Raw genomic sequence first — 6,588 nt, forward strand, 5'->3', positions numbered from 1 at the left:
ACAGAGAGAGAGACAGAGACAGACAGAGACAGAGAGAGAGACAGACAGACAGAGATGGGGGGGGGGGGTTATGAGAGATGTTTCTGGCACTACTTAGTGAATTAAATAGCACACTACTGTGAGGGACTGGGGGATACTGGGGCACGGCCCATCACTGAAACGACAGCACTCATTTAGTTCAGTTCTGTTCCACTGAAACACTGCTTCCATCTACCGGACAAACCAAGAACTGCAGTGCACAGGTCTGGGGCTGATTATGTATAAAGACCCCTACAACTCTCCACTACAACAGGGGGCGATATTCAGCAGGGTGTTGCTCTTCACTGCAGGAAGAGCCTCTACTGACTTTACACTACAGCCCGGAACATAGCTGTGAGGATTTGAGTGCATTTAGGTCACACCCCAGAACACCATTACAGCAGGTCAGAGGAGTACAGAGGAGACAGGAACACCATTCTACAGTTCACACACTGTACCTCCGACACACACACACACCTTTCTGGCCACTTTATCAGAAACACACCCAAACACCCTCCAACACAATGAGCCACTTTAACAGTCAGTGGTGGGGGGGTGTTTCTGATAAAGTGGCCAGTGAGTGTCAGCAGAAGAGGGGGTGTTTCTGATAAAGTGGCCAGTGAGTGTCAGCAGAAGAGGGGGTGTTTCTGATAAAGTGGCCAGTGAGTGTCAGCAGAAGAGGGGGTGTTTCTGATAAAGTGGCCAGTGAGTGTCAGTAGAGGGGGGTGTTTCTGATAAAGTGGCCAGTGAGTGTCAGCAGAGGAGGGGGTGTTTCTGATAAAGTGGCCAGTGAGTGTCAGCAGAAGAGGGGGTGTTTCTGATAAAGTGGCCAGTGAGTGTCAGCAGAGGAGGGGGTGTTTCTGATAAAGTGGCCAGTGAGTGTCAGTAGAGGGGGGTGTTTCTGATAAAGTGGCCAGTGAGTGTCAGCAGAGGAGGGGGTGTTTCTGATAAAGTGGCCAGTGAGTGTCAGCAGAGGAGGGGGTGTTTCTGATAAAGTGGCCAGTGAGTGTCAGTAGAGGGGGGGTGTTTCTGATAAAGTGGCCAGTGAGTGTCAGTAGAGGGGGGGTGTTTCTGATAAAGTGGCCAGTGAGTGTCAGCAGAAGAGGGGGTGTTTCTGATAAAGTGGCCAGTGAGTGTCAGCAGAGGAGGGGGTGTTTCTGATAAAGTGGCCAGTGAGTGTCAGTAGAGGGGGGTGTTTCTGATAAAGTGGCCAGTGAGTGTCAGCAGAGGAGGGGGTGTTTCTGATAAAGTGGCCAGTGAGTGTCAGCAGAGGAGGGGGTGTTTCTGATAAAGTGGCCAGTGAGTGTCAGCAGAAGAGGGGGTGTTTCTGATAAAGTGGCCAGTGAGTGTCAGTAGAGGGGGGGTGTTTCTGATAAAGTGGCCAGTGAGTGTCAGCAGAAGAGGGGGTGTTTCTGATAAAGTGGCCAGTGAGTGTCAGCAGAAGAGGGGGTGTTTCTGATAAAGTGGCCAGTGAGTGTCAGTAGAGGGGGGTGTTTCTGATAAAGTGGCCAGTGAGTGTCAGTAGAGGGGGGTGTTTCTGATAAAGTGGCCAGTGAGTGTCAGTAGAGGGGGGTGTTTCTGATAAAGTGGCCAGTGAGTGTCAGTAGAGGGGGGTGTTTCTGATAAAGTGGCCAGTGAGTGTCAGTAGAGGGGGGGTGTTTCTGATAAAGTGGCCAGTGAGTGTCAGCAGAAGAGGGGGTGTTTCTGATAAAGTGGCCAGTGAGTGTCAGTAGAGGGGGGTGTTTCTGATAAAGTGGCCAGTGAGTGTCAGTAGAGGGGGGTGTTTCTGATAAAGTGGCCAGTGAGTGTCAGCAGAAGAGGGGGTGTTTCTGATAAAGTGGCCAGTGAGTGTCAGTAGAGGGGGGGTGTTTCTGATAAAGTGGCCAGTGAGTGTCAGCAGAAGAGGGGGTGTTTCTGATAAAGTGGCCAGTGAGTGTCAGCAGAAGAGGGGGTGTTTCTGATAAAGTGGCCAGTGTGTGTCAGTAGAGGGGGGTGTTTCTGATAAAGTGGCCAGTGAGTGTCAGTAGAGGGGGGTGTTTCTGATAAAGTGGCCAGTGAGTGTCAGTAGAGGGGGGTGTTTCTGATAAAGTGGCCAGTGAGTGTCAGTAGAGGGGGGTGTTTCTGATAAAGTGGCCAGTGAGTGTCAGCAGAAGAGGGGGTGTTTCTGATAAAGTGGCCAGTGAGTGTCAGCAGAGGAGGGGGTGTTTCTGATAAAGTGGCCAGTGAGTGTCAGTAGAGGGGGGTGTTTCTGATAAAGTGGCCAGTGAGTGTCAGCAGAGGAGGGGGTGTTTCTGATAAAGTGGCCAGTGAGTGTCAGTAGAGGGGGGGTGTTTCTGATAAAGTGGCCAGTGAGTGTCAGTAGAGGGGGGGTGTTTCTGATAAAGTGGCCAGTGAGTGTCAGCAGAAGAGGGGGTGTTTCTGATAAAGTGGCCAGTGAGTGTCAGCAGAGGAGGGGGTGTTTCTGATAAAGTGGCCAGTGAGTGTCAGTAGAGGGGGGTGTTTCTGATAAAGTGGCCAGTGAGTGTCAGCAGAGGAGGGGGTGTTTCTGATAAAGTGGCCAGTGAGTGTCAGCAGAGGAGGGGGTGTTTCTGATAAAGTGGCCAGTGAGTGTCAGCAGAAGAGGGGGTGTTTCTGATAAAGTGGCCAGTGAGTGTCAGTAGAGGGGGGGTGTTTCTGATAAAGTGGCCAGTGAGTGTCAGCAGAAGAGGGGGTGTTTCTGATAAAGTGGCCAGTGAGTGTCAGCAGAAGAGGGGGTGTTTCTGATAAAGTGGCCAGTGAGTGTCAGTAGAGGGGGGTGTTTCTGATAAAGTGGCCAGTGAGTGTCAGTAGAGGGGGGTGTTTCTGATAAAGTGGCCAGTGAGTGTCAGTAGAGGGGGGTGTTTCTGATAAAGTGGCCAGTGAGTGTCAGTAGAGGGGGGTGTTTCTGATAAAGTGGCCAGTGAGTGTCAGTAGAGGGGGGGTGTTTCTGATAAAGTGGCCAGTGAGTGTCAGCAGAAGAGGGGGTGTTTCTGATAAAGTGGCCAGTGAGTGTCAGCAGAAGAGGGGGTGTTTCTGATAAAGTGGCCAGTGAGTGTCAGTAGAGGGGGGGTGTTTCTGATAAAGTGGCCAGTGAGTGTCAGCAGAAGAGGGGGTGTTTCTGATAAAGTGGCCAGTGAGTGTCAGCAGAGGAGGAGGTGTTTCTGATAAAGTGGCCAGTGAGTGTCAGCAGAAGAGGGGGTGTTTCTGATAAAGTGGCCAGTGAGTGTCAGTAGAGGGGGGGTGTTTCTGATAAAGTGGCCAGTGAGTGTCAGCAGAAGAGGGGGTGTTTCTGATAAAGTGGCCAGTGAGTGTCAGTAGAGGGGGGGTGTTTCTGATAAAGTGGCCAGTGAGTGTCAGCAGAAGAGGGGGTGTTTCTGATAAAGTGGCCAGTGAGTGTCAGCAGAGGAGGGGGTGTTTCTGATAAAGTGGCCAGTGAGTGTCAGTAGAGGGGGGTGTTTCTGATAAAGTGGCCAGTGAGTGTCAGTAGAAGAGGGGGTGTTTCTGATAAAGTGGCCAGTGAGTGTCAGTAGAGGGGGGGTGTTTCTGATAAAGTGGCCAGTGAGTGTCAGTAGAGGGGGGTGTTTCTGATAAAGTGGCCAGTGAGTGTCAGTAGAGGGGGGTGTTTCTGATAAAGTGGCCAGTGAGTGTCAGTAGAGGGGGGTGTTTCTGATAAAGTGGCCAGTGAGTGTCAGTAGAGGGGGGGTGTTTCTGATAAAGTGGCCAGTGAGTGTCAGTAGAGGGGGGGTGTTTCTGATAAAGTGGCCAGTGAGTGTCAGTAAAGGGGGGGTGTTTCTGATAAAGTGGCCAGTGAGTGTCAGTAGAGGGAGGGTGTTTCTGATAAAGTGGCCAGTGAGTGTCAGCAGAAGAGGGGGTGTTTCTGATAAAGTGGCCAGTGAGTGTCAGTAGAGGGAGGGTGTTTCTGATAAAGTGGCCAGTGAGTGTCAGCAGAAGAGGGGGTGTTTCTGATAAAGTGGCCAGTGAGTGTCAGTAGAGGGGGGTGTTTCTGATAAAGTGGCCAGTGAGTGTCAGTAGAGGGAGGGTGTTTCTGATAAAGTGGCCAGTGAGTGTCAGCAGAAGAGGGGGTGTTTCTGATAAAGTGGCCAGTGAGTGTCAGTAGAGGGAGGGTGTTTCTGATAAAGTGGCCAGTGAGTGTCAGCAGAAGAGGGGGTGTTTCTGATAAAGTGGCCAGTGAGTGTCAGTAGAGGGGGGTGTTTCTGATAAAGTGGCCAGTGAGTGTCAGCAGAAGAGGGGGTGTTTCTGATAAAGTGGCCAGTGAGTGTCAGTAGAGGGGGGTGTTTCTGATAAAGTGGCCAGTGAGTGTCAGTAAAGGGGGGGGGTGTTTCTGATAAAGTGGCCAGTGAGTGTCAGTAGAGGGGGGTGTTTCTGATAAAGTGGCCAGTGAGTGTCAGTAGAGGGGGGTGTTTCTGATAAAGTGGCCAGTGAGTGTCAGCAGAAGAGGGGGTGTTTCTGATAAAGTGGCCAGTGAGTGTCAGTAGAGGGGGGGTGTTTCTGATAAAGTGGCCAGTGAGTGTCAGTAGAGGGGGGTGTTTCTGATAAAGTGGCCAGTGAGTGTCAGCAGAAGAGGGGGTGTTTCTGATAAAGTGGCCAGTGAGTGTCAGCAGAAGAGGGGGTGTTTCTGATAAAGTGGCCAGTGAGTGTCAGTAGAGGGGGGGTGTTTCTGATAAAGTGGCCAGTGAGTGTCAGCAGAAGAGGGGGTGTTTCTGATAAAGTGGCCAGTGAGTGTCAGTAGAGGGGGGGTGTTTCTGATAAAGTGGCCAGTGAGTGTCAGTAGAGGGGGGTGTTTCTGATAAAGTGGCCAGTGTGTGTCAGTAGAGGGGGGTGTTTCTGATGAACTGGCCAGTGAGTGTCAGTAGAGGGGGGTGTTTCTGATAAAGTGGCCAGTGAGTGTCAGTAGAGGGGGGTGTTTCTGATAAAGTGGCCAGTGAGTGTCAGTAAAGGGGGGGGGTGTTTCTGATAAAGTGGCCAGTGAGTGTCAGTAGAGGGGGGTGTTTCTGATAAAGTGGCCAGTGAGTGTCAGTAGAGGGGGGTGTTTCTGATAAAGTGGCCAGTGAGTGTCAGTAAAGGGGGGGGTGTTTCTGATAAAGTGGCCAGTGAGTGTCAGTAGAGGGAGGTGTTTCTGATAAAGTGGCCAGTGAGTGTCAGTAGAGGGGGGTGTTTCTGATAAAGTGGCCAGTGAGTGTCAGTAAAGGGGGGGGGTGTTTCTGATAAAGTGGCCAGTGAGTGTCAGTAAAGGGGGGGGGTGTTTCTGATAAAGTGGCCAGTGAGTGTCAGTAGAGGGGGGTGTTTCTGATAAAGTGGCCAGTGAGTGTCAGTAAAGGGGGGGGGTGTTTCTGATAAAGTGGCCAGTGAGTGTCAGTAAAGGGGGGGGGTGTTTCTGATAAAGTGGCCAGTGAGTGTCAGTAGAGGGGGGTGTTTCTGATAAAGTGGCCAGTGAGTGTCAGTAAAGGGGGGGGTGTTTCTGATAAAGTGGCCAGTGAGTGTCAGTAGAGGGAGGTGTTTCTGATAAAGTGGCCAGTGAGTGTCAGTAGAGGGGGGGTGTTTCTGATAAAGTGGCCAGTGAGTGTCAGTAGAAGGGGGGTGTTTCTGATAAAGTGGCCAGTGAGTGTCAGTAGAGGGGGGGTGTTTCTGATAAAGTGGCCAGTGAGTGTCAGTAGAGGGGGGGTGTTTCTGATAAAGTGGCCAGTGAGTGTCAGTAGAGGGAGGTGTTTCTGATAAAGTGGCCAGTGAGTGTCAGTAGAGGGGGGGGGGGGGGGTGTTTCTGATAAAGTGGCCAGTGAGTGTCAGTAGAGGGGGGTGTTTCTGATAAAGTGGACGCTCTGTGGGGCAGTAGAGGGGGGTGTTTCTGATAAAGTGGACGCTCTGTGGGGCAGTAGAGGGGGGCGTTTCTGATCAAGTGGACGCTCTGTGGGGCAGTAGAGGGGGGTGTTTCTGATAAAGTGGACGCTCTGTGGGGCAGTAGAGGGGGTGTTTCTGATCAAGTGGACGCTCTGTGGGGCAGTAGAGGGGGGTGTTTCTGATAAAGTGGACGCTCTGTGGGGCAGTAGAGGGGGGTATTTCTGATCAAGTGGACGCTGTGTGGGGCAGTAGAGGGGTATTTCTGATCAAGTGGACGCTCTGTGGGGCAGTAGAGGGGGGTATTTCTGATCAAGTGGACGCTCTGTGGGGCAGTAGAGGGGGGTATTTCTGATCAAGTGGACGCACTGTGGGGCAGTAGAGGGGGGTGTTTCTGATAAAGTGGACGCTCTGTGGGGCAGTAGAGGGGGGTATTTCTGATCAAGTGGACGCTGTGGGGCAGTAGAGGGGGGTATTTCTGATCAAGTGGACGCTCTGTGGGGCAGTAGAGGGGGTATTTCTGATCAAGTGGACGCTCTGTGGGGCAGTAGAGGGGGGTGTTTCTGATAAAGTGGACGCTCTGTGGGGCAGTAGAGGGGGGTGTTTCTGATAAAGTGGACGCTCTGTGGGGCAGTAGAGGGGGGTGTTTCTGATAACGTGGACGCTCCGTGGTAAGAACGGGACAGGAGAGCGGTGCTG

Source organism: Hoplias malabaricus, chromosome 6 (assembly GCF_029633855.1).
Source record: "Hoplias malabaricus isolate fHopMal1 chromosome 6, fHopMal1.hap1, whole genome shotgun sequence".
Lineage (NCBI taxonomy): Eukaryota > Metazoa > Chordata > Actinopteri > Characiformes > Erythrinidae > Hoplias > Hoplias malabaricus.